The sequence below is a fragment of the Hyla sarda genome, chromosome 1, assembly GCF_029499605.1.
Source record: "Hyla sarda isolate aHylSar1 chromosome 1, aHylSar1.hap1, whole genome shotgun sequence".
NCBI classification, from domain to species: domain Eukaryota; kingdom Metazoa; phylum Chordata; class Amphibia; order Anura; family Hylidae; genus Hyla; species Hyla sarda.
Window position 1 is genome coordinate 456928307 of NC_079189.1, and position 15810 is coordinate 456944116.

Genomic DNA, 15810 nt, shown 5'->3' on the forward strand with positions numbered 1-15810 from the left:
TTCAGCTCACTGGGGGCACAGCTACTACTACTGGTAGTTATGGTCTGGCATCCTTAACCCCTTAAGGACCAGGCCATTTTATACCTTAAGGACCGGAGCATTTTTTGCAATTCTGACCACTGTCACTTTAAACATTAATAACTCTGGAATACTTTTAGTTATCATTCTGATTCCGAGATTGTTTTTTCGTGACATATTCTACTTTAACTTAGTGGTAAAATGTTATGGTAACTTGCATCCTTTCTTGGTGAAAAATCCCCAAATTTGATGAAAAAAATGAAAATTTTGCATTTTTCTAACTTTGAAGCTCTCTGCTTGTAAGGAAAATGGATATTCAAAATATATTTTTTTTGGGTTCACATATACAATATGTCTACTTTATGTTTGCATCATAAAATTTATGAGTTTTTACTTTTGGAAGACACCATAGGGCTTCAAAGTTCAGTAGCAATTTTGAAATTTTTCACAAAATTTTCAAACTCACTATTTTTCAGGGACCAGTTCAGTTTTGAAGTGGATTTGAAGGGTCTTCATATTAGAAATACCCCCAAAAAGACCCCATTATAAAAACTACACCCCCTAAAGTATTCAAAAAAACATTCACTAAGTGTATTAACCCTTTAGGTGTTTCACAGGAATAGCAGCAAAGTGAAGGAGAAAATTCAAAATCTTCATTTTTTACACTCGCATGTTCTTGTAGACCCAATTTTTGAATTTTTGCAAGGGATAAAAAGGAGAAAATTTTTACTTGTATTTGAAACCCAATTTCTCTCGAGTAAGCACATACCTCATATGTCTATGTTAATTGTTCGGCGGGCGCAGTAGAGGGCTCAGAAGGGAAGGAGCGACAAATGGTTTTTGGGGGGCATTCCGCATTTAGGAAGCCCCTATGGTGCCAGGACAGCAAAAAAAAAAACACATGGCATACCATTTTGGAAACTAGACCCCTCAGGGAACGTAACAAGGGGTAAAGTGAACCTTAATACCCTACAGGTGATTCACGACTTTTGCATATGTAAAAAAAATATATATTTTTTTTACCTAAAATGCTTGGTTTCCCAAAAATTTTACATTTTTAAAAAGGGTAATAGCAGAAAATACCCCCCAAAATTTGAAGCCCAATTTCTCCCGATACAGAAAACACCTCGCATGGGGGTGAAAAGTGCTCTGCTGGTGCACTACAGGTCTCAGAAGAGAAGGAGTCACATTTGGCTTTTTGAAAGCAAATTTTGCTCTGGGGGCATGCCGCATTTAGGAAGCCCCTATGGTGCCAGAACAGCAAAAAAAAAAAAAACACATGGCATACCATTTTGGAAACTAGACCCCTCGGGGAACGTAACAAGGGGTAATGTGAACCTTAATGCCCTACAGGTGTTTCACGACTTTTGCATATGTAAAAAAAAAAAATTATTTTTACCTAAAATGCTTGTTTTCCCAAAATGTTTACATTTTTAAAAAGGGTAATAGCGGAAAATACCCCCCAAAATTTGAAGCCCAATTTCTGCCGATTCAGAAAACACCCCATATGGGGGTGAAAAGTGCTCTGCTGGCGCACTACAGGTCTCAGAAGAGAAGGAGTAACATTTGGCTTTTTGAAAGCAAATTTTGCTCTGGGGGCATGCCGCATTTAGGAAGCCCCTATGGTGCCAGAACAGCAAAAAAAAAAAAACACATGGCATACCATTTTGGAAACTAGACCCCTCGGGGAACGTAACAAGGGGTAATGTGAACCTTAATACCCTACAGGTGTTTCACAACTTTTGCATACGTAAAAAAATATATATTTTTTTTACCTAAAATGCTTGGTTTCCCAAAATTTTTACAATTTTAAAAAGGGTAATAGCAGAAAATACCCCCCAAAATTTGAAGCCCAATTTCTCCCGATTCAGAAAACACCCCATATGGGTGTGAAAAGTGCTCTGCTGGCGCACTACAGGTCTCAGAAGAGAAGGAGTCACATTTGGCTTTTTGAAAGCGAATTTTGCTCTGGGGGCATGCCGCATTTAGAAAGCCCCTATGGTGCCAGGACAGCAAAAAAAAAACACATGGCATACCATTTTGGAAACTAGACCCCTCGGGGAACGTAACAAGGGGTAATTTGAACCTTAATACCCTACAGGTGTTTCACGACTTTTGCATATGTAAAAAAATATATATTTTTTTTACCTAAAATGCTTGTTTTCCCAAAAATTTTACATTTTTTAAAAGGGTAATAGCAGAAAATACCCCCCAAAATTTGAAGCCCAATTTCTCCCGAGTACGGCGATACCACATATGTGGCCCTAAACTGTTGCCTTGAAATACGACAGGGCTCCAAAGTGAGAGCGCCATGCGCATTTGAGGCCTAAATTAGGGACTTGCATAGGGGTGGACATAGGGGTATTCTACGCCAGTGATTCCCAAACAGGGTGCCTCCAGCTGTTGTAAAACTCCCAGCATGCCTGGACAGTAAACGGCTATCAGGCAATACTGGGAGTAGTTGTTTTGCAACAGCTGGAGGCTCCGTTTTGGAAACAGTGGCGTACCAGACGTTTTTCATTTTTATTGGGGAGGGGGGTTGTATAGGGGTATGTGTATATGTAGTGTTTTTTACTTTTTATTTTATTTTGTGTTAGTGTAGTGTAGTGTTTTTAGGGTACAGTCGCACGGGCAGGGGTTCACAGTAGTTTCTCGCTGGCAGTTTGAGCTACGGCAGAAAATTTGACGCAGCTAAACCTTGCAGCCGGATACTTACTGTAATCCTCCGCCCATGTGAGTGTACCCTGTACGTTCACATTGGGGGGGGGGGGACATCCAGCTGTTGCAAAACTACAACTCCCAGCATGTACGGTCTATCAGTGCATGCTGGGAGTTGTAGTTTTGCAACCGCTGGAGGCTCCGTTTTGGAAACAGTGGCGCACCAGACGTTTTTCATTTTTATTGGGGAGGGGGGCTGTGTAGGGGTATGTGTATATGTAGTGTTTTTTACTTTTTATTTTATTTTGTGGTAGTGTAGTGTAGTGTTTTTAGGGTACAGTCACACGGGCGGGGGGTACACAGTAGTTTTTCGCTGGCAGTTTGAGCTGCGGCAGAAATTTTGCCGCACCTCAAACTTGCAGCCGGATACTAACTGTAATCCTCCGCCCATGTGAGTGTACCCTGTACGTTCACATTGGGGGGGGGACATCCAGCTGTTGCAAAACTACAACTCCCAGCATGTACGGTCTATCAGTGCATGCTGGGAGTTGTAGTTTTGCAACAGCTGGAGGCACACTGGTTGTGAAACACCGAGTTTGGTAACAAACTCAGTGTTTTGCAACCAGTGTGCCTTCAGCTGTTGCAAAAGCTACAACCCCCAGCATGTACGGACAGCGAAGGGCATGCTGGGTGTTGTAGTTATGCAACAGCTGGAGGCATACTACTTTGGCTGGGGATGCTGGGGATTGTAGTTATGCAACAGCTGGAGACACACTGGTTTGCTACTTAACTCAGTGTGCCTTCAGCTGTTGCAAAACTACAACTCTCAGCAGTCACCGACAGCCAACGGGCATGCTGGGAGTTGTAGTTATGCAACCACCAGATGCACCACTACAACTCCCAGCATGCACTTTAGCTGATTGTGCAAGCTGGGAGTTGTAGTTACACAACAGCTGAAGGTACACTTTTCCATAGAAAGAATGTGCCTCCAGCTGTTGCAAAACTACAAGTCCCAGCATGCCCATAAGGGCATGCTGGGAGTTGTGGTGGTCTGCCTCCTGCTGTTGCATAACTACAGCTCCCAGCATGCCCTTTTTGCATGCTGGGAGCTGTTGCTAAGCAACAGCAGGAGGCTGTCACTCACCTCCAACGATCCTCGCCGCACAGGTCAGTCCCTCGTCGTCTCCGCCGCGGCCGTCGCTCTTGGGGCCCCGATCCCAACAGGGGCGCCGGGGATCGGGGTCCCCAGCACCCGGGGTGCACGTCCCGCACCCGCTCACGTCCTCCGGAAGAGGGGCGGAGCGGGTTGCGGGAGTGACACCCGCAGCAGGCGCCCTGATTGGTCGGCCGGTAATCCGGCCGACGAATCAGGGTGATCATGAGGTGGCACCAGTGCCACCTCACCCCTGCAGACTCTGGCTGTTCGGGGCCGTCTCTGACGGCCCCGATCAGCCAATAATTCCGGGTCATCGGGTCACTGGAGACCCGATTGACCCGGAATCCGCTGCAGATCGCTGGACTGAATTGTCCAGCGATCTGCGGCCATCGCCGACATGGGGGGTCATAATGACCCCCTGGGCGATATGCCCCGATGCCTGCTGAACGATTTCAGCAGGCATCGGGGACCGGCTCCACTCCAGATGGTTGCGGGGGGCCGGTAAAACACATGACGTTCTCATACGTCATGTGTCCTTAAGGACTCGGAAATGGAGACGTATGAGAACGTCATGTGTCCTTAAGGGGTTAATACACTTTGGGCAATATCCTTTATACTGCATTCTTGTTTATACTTATTGAGTTCTGTTCAGCAGTTTACTGTTCTGTGGCCCCCCTGTGTATATTCTGGCATTGTAGTGATAACTATATGTTATCCTTCATTGGCTGCTATCTCAGTGTATCCATTCATCCATACCTATCTATCTATAATATTCCAGTGTCTTTTAGTGATGTCTGTGTATTCATTTCATTTCATTCATTATGTTCTATGTTTATGTTTTTAACTTGATACCTAATAAAGTACAATCATGTTTTATTATCATTCTCTCTTCTTTTGATTCCTGTGCACTAGTTTATACAAATTTTCGGTGGTATAATTCTAGAAGTGCACACCCACTTACTAGCAGTAGTAAGGTGTTCAGTTTTGGTGTTGGGGGTTTCAGAGTTGACTTCGGATGACCGAGTTAACCAATAAATGGCGGCAGATGGGTTGCTGGTCGAGACACGACCCCTAGTTGATACGCCGAGCTCAGGCCTCTCGTTGCAACTCCTGTTTCCCCTACTCTGCTGCGACCTCTGCCTGATGAATTCAGGCCTCTGCCATTCCTCTGTGCATGTCCTAGCACTTTCTGTCTGACATACTTATACACCAGCTGAATGCATATATGTTACAATTATGAGAGGAGAACTATGCACTCCACTACAAACTGTATAAGGCTACAGAAACAAGGGTGTAGTTTTGGCTGGCCTTTCACAGTAACTAGGCCAAAATTTGTTTTTCAGGAAAAAGAAAAACGTACACCACGTAAGCGTATGTACTGTTCACACTTACGAGAGCTGGACAATACACTCTGCTTAAAACTGTATAAGGCTATAGAAACAAGTGTGTAGCTTTGGCTGGCCTTTCACAGTAACTAGGCCCAAATTAGTTTAACAGGAAAATATATAAAGGACACCACATAGGTGTACGTACAGTTCAAACTTATGAGAGAAGGACCATGCGCTCCACTACAAACCGTATAAGGCTACAGAAATAAGTGGGTATCTTTGCCTGGCCTTTCACAGTAACTAGGCTAAAATCAGTTTTTTAGGGGAAAAAAACATACAACACGTAGGTGTCCCCACAGTTTACATTTATGAGAGGAGGACTGTGCGCTTCACTACAAACTGTATAAGGCTTCAGAAACAAGGGTGTAGCTTTGGCTGGCCTTTCACAGTAACTAGGCCAAAATTAGTTTTTCAGAAAAAAAAAATTAACGTACACCACCTGTGTACGCACAGATTACACTTATGAGAGGACAATAAGCCCCGCTATGCAACCTGTATTAGGCACTGTAATCCGGTGACTATGGCTTTTTTTGCTCACCCTAAATAGCCCGTTAGCTTTACAGTTGTTGTACAGTACAGAATCGCTGTGTAATAGAGCCCGGGACACTACTACTAGGCACTAATAACAGGTGACAATGGCTTTTACTGCTATGCCTAACTGGCCCCTTTAAACTTTAGAGTTCCTGTACACCCCACTGTAGCAGTGGAGTCACTGTGTATTACACCCAAAAGTGTTCTCTCTCTCTCTCTCTCTGTTGGTGCTTTTATGCAGTAATGTGAGCTTGTGTTGAATTGCTGCTCTGAAGCTGTTTTTCTATGCAATGCACACAAAGCTCTCTCTCCCTGCAGTGAAACGCTGTCTCTGAAATAAAAACACTGATGTGACTGGCCACAAGATGTCTGCGATTAAATAGGGCTGTGACATCACAGGGGTGGCTGGCGGCTGATAGGCTGCATGCTGCATGTGATTCAGGGTCATCCCGCCTTCCCAGAGTTCCTTGCCCCATGTCCTCACATGTGGATCTGCCATTTTAGATGCCACAGAGCCTGGACCGCACTAAATTGAGTTTAATGAAGTGATTTGTGTGATTGAATCACAGCCATTTTCAGATTCGTTGCGAAGCGAATTTTTTTTGATTCATCAGATTCGATTCGCTCATCCCTATTTAAAATTGTCCTATTCTGAACCCTATAACTTTTGTATTTTTTCATATACGAGGATGTATGAGGGCTCATTTTTTGCACTGTGATCTTTAGTTTTTATTGGTATTTTTGTTTTGATAGAACTTTTTGATCACTTTTTAAAGGGGTACTCCAGCCCTAAGACATCTTATAGGGGATAAGATGCCTGATCGCGGGGGTCCTGCCGCTGGGAACCCTAGCAATCTTTCACGCAGCACCCCGCTATCATCAGCCTCCGGAGCGAACATCGCTCCCGGTCTGATGAATCACGATCACGGGGCTGGAGTATTGTGAAGTCACAGCTCTGCCCCGTGTGACATCACGCTTAGCCTCCTCAATGCAAGCATATCGGAGGGGGCGATGTTCGCTCCGGAGGCTGATGAGAGCAGGATGCTGCATGAAAGATTTCGGGGGTCCCCAGCGGCGGGATCCCGATGATCAGGCATCTTATCCCCTATCCTTATAATTTGTACAATTGCGCACATGGCAATACCAAATATGTTTTTTTTTTAGTTTAGTTTTTTGTAAAATGGAAAAAGATTTAAAAAAATTTATTAGGGAAGAGGCTTTTACATAATTTAAAAATATATATTATTTATTTTACACTTGTTAGGTCCCCATAGGCAACTTTTATATGCAATCATTAGATTGCATTCACTGTACAATGCTATGCTGTTACTAGCTTTGAAGAGTGAGATTGGTGCTCTACACATACAGCCAGACTGTATCATTGGAGCTAAGATCCGGCAGCAGGAGGCTAACAAGGGAACCTCCGACACCATTTTAACTCATCAGACCCCGTGATTACACTGCAGAGGCCTGATGAGCACCTATTAAGCCAGCCCCAGTCTTCTTTCTTGTGTCCAGGCCCAATACATTACACTGTTGCTCGTCCTATCACTGACTGAGGTAGGACCTTGTTGCAGCCAGCGATTATCTGAGCTGCAGTATGATGCTTCATCCTCCAGCAACAAGAAAGAGGACCACATCGGAGGACGTAGCGGGATACTAAAGACACTGAGGGAGCGGCAGGAGGTAAGTCTCTTTTTTTTTTTTTTATGTCGGCTTCTAAAAAAAAATATTCACTCATCCCTTATGAAGCAAACACAGCTACTGATCTCACTTCACAGACACTTAATGCTCCAAGGCGTTCATGTACACCCTTGATTGTAAAGTTTCAGACGGCAAGGGCCTACATGTAAGCCCAGGGTCGGTGCATGGATTTTTATCCACTCAGACGAAGTAGGCAGGAATTTGTTCCCTTAACTGTAAATTCCATCATTCCTTGTTTGTAAGTGTGAGGTACCTTTTCTCCCACCCACACATCAGCCACCCCACCCACTGAAACACACCTGTGATCCCTTCAATGCAATAGACCAGTGTTTTCTAACGGGGGTGCCTCCAGTTGTTACTAAAAGAGAATGATCTTCCTCCCACCCAGCGATCGCTCAACCCATTGAAGCAAAGACAGGCTCCCGCTGAACACCTGACTTGTGATGTAATGTCTCAAGCCGCAGTGCAACCTGGGAAAACCTCTGACAACACTCCTTTTGTATGCTGTTAAAAATAAACCTTGGGGCAAAAATCACAGAAAAATTGTGAGACCACCATAAAACATAAGTACAGACACTATTTTATGAACTTCACTAACTATAGCCTCTGTAGCATAGTCAAATAAAAAAAATCACAGAATACCCCTTTAATAATTTTTCAATCCACTCTAGGTTTTGGATGAAAAAAAATAGACCAAAAACTGCATATATGATTGTTGTCTAGAATATATTATATTTTGCCAAATATTTTAAAATATATCTCTACTATGTGTGTGTTCTATTACTATAGATATTCTCTAATTAGCTAGAGAAACTTAAGACTTATACTGTTAGATAGCAGTAGGGAAGGACAGAGAACGTACTTGTGAACAATCTAATTGACCAACAACAGAGGAGATTCAGCAAGAGGGTCAGCAGTCTTTCTTTAGCATGCTGTGAGGGTCCCTGGAGACCAATGTGACTATAGAGTCATTGCTGCTTAAACAAATGAGTATATTTGAGCATATAGCTGTTTCTTTAATATTACTTTTTAAATTCTGTATCTTGTAAAATGATGGATTGAAAATTATTTAGAAACCTTTTCACATACACTGGTGCTCATGTATTAGTTTGTTGCTACAGGATTGGTGTCCCAAAATAGTAAAGAAGAAATAGCTTTTGTATGTAAAGCCAAAAAATGTATCCCTTTTTTGAGGATCATGGTTGTGTACATGTAGGCCTGGCTGGTAGTAGCAGCAGCAAGGGTGGTGGACTTGTTGTTTTAGTCAGCAGACAACAGATAGTGGTAGATAGGTGGGAGATGTAGTAGCTAGTGAACAGCAGGCAGTGGTAGACTGGTGGGAAATGTAGTAGGCAGAAGACAGCAGGCAGTGGCGGACTGGTGGGAAATGTAGTAGCCAGAAGACTTGACAGCAGGCATCAGAGAAAGGACAAAGCTTAGATATTAATCAACCTGGTTGTTCAGCTGTAGGTGTACATCCCTTTGGTGACAATTCATGTCATGGTGGAATACTGGATACAAAATGTGTCATCATGTAACCAAATGTAAAGATGCCACTGCTGCTCCTGCCCTTTGTAGGGGTAGTGCTGGCAGGGTGAGTGGAGCGTTGACAAGCTGGCAGCATAACTTCTCCTTATGAAAATGCAATGTATCCTCCTTTACTGGAAGGTGAAAAATATCCCCATTCAGGCTTTATACCGAAGGTCTAAGAGTGTGGCTATCCAGTATTTTTTTTTTTTCAAGAGTTTTAAATGCCTGTCAGTGCAGAAGCAAGAAAACATACAGCTCACGCTTCTTGCCAGCTTTTCCAAGGGCCTAGCTTGTTCTGCCTCTGTCCCATACTACCAAGGTTGGTCATCATGGTCCTCATCATCATCATCACTGTCACATTGTGTAGGTTCCTTGTCCCCTATCCTTTCAACAGATTCCATCTCCAAATCATCCTCCTCAGGTCCCACTTCCTCATCCTCCTCATCTGCTGCCAGTCAGATGTAAACCTTCTTCCATCTCTCCTTGCTGAATCATTACTGTGAGTATTTGCTTCAGAAGGAATATCAGCAGCAGAACATCACTGATTCTACTGTTGTCTTTGCTGAGAAATCTTGTTGCATATTCCAAAGGCCTGAGCATGCGACAGATATCTCTGATTAGTTACTAACGTCTCACCTGATTGTCAGACTGCCTCCAAAAAGTGTCTGTCTCCTGCATTAGGAAGTGTGTCAATACTTTGCCCTGCTGGGAAATGTTTGACAACAAGATTTAGCACATGTACCATACAGAGAGAGTGTGCCATGTCACCTAAACGCCACTTTGTATAGTTATTGGCAACCACATTTTCCAATCAACCAGAGAGCCAGTGTGAAACGTTCTGCTGCAGACAGGACAGCAAGTCCCTGGCTGTGTGTTTTTTCTTGCCCATGCTTGGCAGATGTAATACAGCCTGGCAGCACTTGACTTTGCACCAATGAAAGGAGGGAGGAGGAGGGGGAGCTACCCTATTGGGGATGCATGATATTCTTGGAGAAGGACTTAGATGAGGAGGATAGGAGGCAGGTGTCATAAGTTGTACTGAATAGGTGCAACAGTGAAGGTGTCACTACAATGTCCTGGCCTTGTTGTGGTGGAGCCTCATTCTGCACTTGCACTCTGAACACACTTCCTACTCTTCCTAACCTGGTTCCCACATCCTGTCCAACACTACAGTGTCATTATCAAACTCCTCTTCATCACCTCCACCACTCCTTTCAGCATATACTTCTGATGTCCCATCATGGGCTGCTTTCACCCCCATCAGCAAATCCATCATGATGCCTTACAATATCACCACCACACCTACCACCACAGTCCCACTTGTGCTATGCATCGGCTACTGCTTCTTGAAAATGTTTGAACATTTTTTGGCAATCATTTTTGAAAAGATTAACATTTTTAACACGTCAGTTGTAGTGCACACTGTGCATACCAGGGAAAGTCTGATTTTTGAAGTCACCGAGGAGGTGAGTTTGCACTGAAAGGTTCTTAAAAATGTTGAAAACAATTATTTGAACTGATTATACCAGAAGGCCTACATCTGGTATGTAGCTTCCACCTCCACCACCTCTAAAACACATTCCAAAGATTGACTGTCCTCACACAATAATGCTATCTTCTGTTTAGCACTAAACAGATAGAAAGCAAAGACATAGATGAAGGAACTGACCTTCTAGGACGGACACTTCAACCCAAGACATGTAACTGACAACCACTTCCCAAGGGCCTTATTATCCTCCAAAACCACACAACCCCTGGATGGCAGTGAATTTTTTTTATTGCTGATGCTGCTGCTACTACTACCACCAGGCACCGGACTGCTGCTACTACCTGTACTGGGCCTGGACAAATAAGTGGTGCCCACAGAAATGCTTCTGCCACAAACATGCTTACTGGCAGAGGACATGACAGGGGTACTCTTTCTTCTACCACTTCCTCTGCTAACCCGCATATGCATTTGCAATAATTTTTACATCAAATATGTTTTTTTATACTTATAGAATAATGCTATTATTTCGATGTGTTACTGTTCTGTTGCGATTGTTGTGATTTTCTGCCTGCTTTATTGCTTCTGCTCTATCACTTTAATTGAATTCTTTTAGTTCAGGCTTTCTATAGCATGGCTCTCCATATATTGCAGGGTAATGAATGTACAAAAGGGAGAGGACACTTGAGTTTGCTTGGTCCATTATTCTTTTGTGTGTCAACATCTTATTCCGTCACACTTATAATAAGTGCCATCATAATGATTTCCTGACACTTTCCGGACCAGAAATACTAAAAACGTACAATGCCTCATTTAGCATTTAGTTTTGCATTAGTGAAATAACTGCTCGGTTGTTTTCTATGCAAGTGTGGTAATGTGTTTATGCAAATAGTCTTTTTTTAAGCAACAGAAATCAGTCAGAGAAATGTAAAGAATGGTTGACAGAACTGTAAAATGAAGTCTAATGTTTGTTAACCACTTCATTGTCCCAGTGGTAATGCGGATGATAATCCTAATGGCATCAGATAGGAGATCAGGCGCGCCTTATTTTAACAATGGGTGCACGCATGAGAATTCTGTCTGCATCCTATTTCAATGAACTGCGGTCATCTTTCTTTCCAAATGTCAAGTTATAGAATATGAAAATCTATGTAAATACAGTATTGAAGGATACAAGATAAAAGAGCCTTGCTTTCATTTCTAGATTACTCGCTTTAGAAGAAAAAAATTCCTAAATGTTTTTAGATAATCTCATTAGGACTCTTTTCACACTGGTGTTCAGAGTTAGGTTTTTCTTCTTCCTTTCTGGCGTTTATTTTTTATTTTGTACATCAATAATAGCACAGTCAGCAGTATTTTTGTGCCATCGCTGTCACTACTCTAGTCTATGGGAGCACTGGGATTTTCCAATTGATCGATCTGGCATAGTGATCACCTCTCCATTCTTTCCCCCCCTCAGATGTGGGATTGGGACATTGATGTGGGACATTGGGTGGAAGGGGGTTTGTGGAATACCTATTCCCAAAAAGGTATGAGCCTCAGAGGTTGGCACACATTGAACAGTTACTGTATTTATGGAATTCCCTGTGAATATGCTATAGATGTCTCAAATGGGAACACTCTGTAAATCCTTTAATCCTCCATACATTCAATAAATGTCTGACATGAGAATACCCCTTTACAGAAATGTACCTAGAGTATTTGACACTTGTGGCAGATGCAATATTATGTAAAGTATCTACACCAGTGATTCCCAACCGGGGTCCCCCAGCATCCCCCTCCCCCTTGCGGCACAGTGAGCCGGAAATGGTGCCCTGAATACCGTGGAACGATCTGCAAGCGGCGCTGGATTCCCTTGCCGGCTTGCTTAAGGTACTGTACCCTTTCTACCCCTCCCATCTGTTACCCCTTCTCAACCCTGTCCAAACCCCCCCCCCCCCCCCGTCACCCAATTCCACCCTCCACCCCCTTGTCACTCATGTCCACCCTCCTGTCACCCATGTCCACCCCCCCCTGTCACCCATGTCACCCATGTCCACCCCCCGTCACCCATGTCCACCCCTCCTGTCACCCATGTCCACCCAACCGTCACCCATGTCCACCCTCCTGTCACCCATGTCCACCCTCCTATCATTCATGTCACCCATGTCCACCCCCCTGTCATCCCTGTCACCCATGTCCACCTCCCTGTCACTCATGTCCACCCGCCCCCATCACTCATGTCCACCCTCCTGTCATCCATGTCCGCCTTGTCCACCTCCCTGTCACTGTCACCCATGTCCACCCTCCTGTCATCCATGTCCACCTTGCTCACCCTCCCTGTCACCCATGTCCACCCCCCTGTCACCCATGTCCACCCTCCTGTCATCCATGTCCACCCCCTCTGTCACCCATGTCCACCCCCCTCTGTCATCCCTGTTACCCATGTCCACCCTCCCCCGTCACTCATGTCCACCCTCCTGTCATCCATGTCCGCCTTGTCCACCTCCCTGTCACCCATGTCCACCCTCCTGTCATCCATGTCCACCCTCCTGTCATCCATGTCAGCCTTGTGTCCATCCCTGTCACCCATGTCCACCCCCCCATCACCCATGTCCACCCCCCTGTCACTCATGTCCACCCCCCTGTCACTCATGTCCACCCTCCTGTCATCCATGTCCACCCCCCTGTCACCCATGTCCACCCTTCTGTCATCCATGTCCGCCTTGTCCACCCCCCGTCACTCATGTCCCCCCCCCTGTCACTCATGTCCACCCCCGTTATCCATGTCCACCCCCCGTCATCCATGTCCCCCCTCCTGTCATCCTTGTCCACCCCCCTGTCCATCCCTGTCACCCATGTTCTCCCCCCATCCACCCCGCAGTCTACCCCGTCACCCATGTCCACCCCCCTATTCACCCCTTTGTCACCTCAGTCCACCCCTCTCTGTCACTCCTGTCCACCCCTTTTTTACCCCCTTGTCACCCTTGTCCACCCCTCTGACCCCCTGTCTCCAATGTCCGCCCTCCTGTCATCCATGTCCACCCCCCATCCAACCCTATGTCACCCCTGTCCATCCCTGTCACCCATGTTCAGCCTCCTTTATCCCCCCTCTGACCACATCCTTGTCACTCATGTCCACCCCTATTTACCAATCTATCACGCATATACACTCCTCTACACCCCTCTGCCACCCATGTACACTCCTCTTCACCCATCTGTCACCCATGTACACTCCTCTACACCCCTCTGTCACCTATGTACACCCATCTATAACCCATGTACACTCCTCTACACCCCTCTATCACCCATGTACACCCCTCTACACCCCTGTCACCCATGTACACCCCTCTGTCACCTCTGTACACCCATCTATTACCCATGTACACTCCTCTACACCCCTCTGTCACCCATGTACACCCCTGTCACCCATGTACACTGCTCTACACCCCTCTGTCACCCATGTACAACCATCTATCACCCATGTACACTCCTCTACACCCCTCTGTCACCCATGTACACTCCTCTACACCCATCTATCACCCATGTACACCCCTCTACACCCCTATGTCGCTCATGTACACCCCTGTCACCCATGTGCACTGCTCTACACCCCTCTGTCACCCATGTACACCCATCCATCACCCATGTACACTCCTCTACACCCCTCTGTCACCCATGTACACCCATCTATCACCCATGTACCCTCCTCTACACCCCTCTGTCACCCATGTACACTTCTCTACACCCCTCTGTCACCCATGTACACCCCTCTGTCACCCATGTACATCCATCTATCACCTATATACATGCCTCTACACCCCTCTGTCACCCATGTACACTCTTCTACACCATCTGTCACCCATGTACACTCCTCTACACCCCCCTGTCACCCATGTACACCCCTCTGTCACCCATGTACATCCATTTATCACCCATATACACTCCTCTACACCCCTCTGTCACCCATGTACACTCCTCTACACCATCTGTCACCCATGTACACCCCTCTGTCACCCATGTACACTCCTCTACACCCCTCTGTCACCCATGTACAACCATCTATCACCCATGTACAATCCACTACACCCCTCCGTCACCCATGTACAATCCACTACACCCTTCCGTCACCCATGTACACTCCTCTACACCCCTCTATCACCCATGTACACTCCTCTACATCCCTCTGTCACCCATGTACACTCCTCTACACCCCTCTGTCACCCATGTACACCCCTCTGTCACCCATGCACACTCCTCCACACCCCTCTGTCACCCATGTACACCCCTGTCACCCACGTACATTCTACTACACCCCTCTGTCACCCATGTAAAACATAAGTGCAGAGCCTAATAGGTTTGTTTTGCAGGTTTAACAATGAAGAATTGTGGCTGGAAGAAATCATCATGATGGCCTCACAATAAATACAGGTATATATGAGGCTGCCCTATGCTGTAACTTCAAACATTTGCACAAGCTCTGAGCTGACATAGATTTCAGCTACAATTTATGCCTGCTAGCAGGTGTAAATTATAGTAAACTAGCAGAGTACCCTGCATTGCCCAGTCTGCCTACCTAAACCTTGTGAGAGAGAGAAAACAACAATGACATTTTGTTTGTACTGTATCCCATCCTTATATCCAATCCTTATATCCCAACCTCATATTCTCTGTACCTGCTTGCTGGACAGCATGTTTAAAAGTCCTGGACAACTCTGCTGAGTAACATTGATCAGCAGATGTACCGGAAGTCCCATAGACTTGAGATAAAATCCCTTACCCTTGTAAATGGGTGTGTGTTAGGGTCCATTTATGTCTACTATGTAGTTGACATATAAGTAACATATGTGCCAAGTTTTATCAAAGTATATCTAGCCATTTGGAAGCTATGCTAGAACATACAGCATGGAGCAACCATGCAAGCTGCTCAACGAGCCATATCACCCTCCCCCCCCCCCCCCTCCCTTTGCCAAGCGCGCCAACATGGTGTGCAGGGCTAAACTCACAATGTATTTGTACAAACTCCCCCTAAAACCTGATTTTGTTGTGGATTTTGCTGTGGAAACACTGCAGATCCACAGCTTAAAATAGATACAGAGATTTTTTTCATAACATATTCTTGTTACAAATCCGCAGAAGAAGTTTTATAACAAATCGGCACCAAAATCAATGTAATTTGGTGCAGATTTGCAATTACAGAGTTGTAATGCTATGGTTATTCTGCTGCAGAAACTCCTCAGCATTACTCCCATTTGGACTTAACCTTTGGCAATGTTATATGGGATTCATTTTGAGACATAAAACATTATACATCAGTTTTATTTTTCAGAAAAAAATCCAAAAAACACTTTTACGTCGCA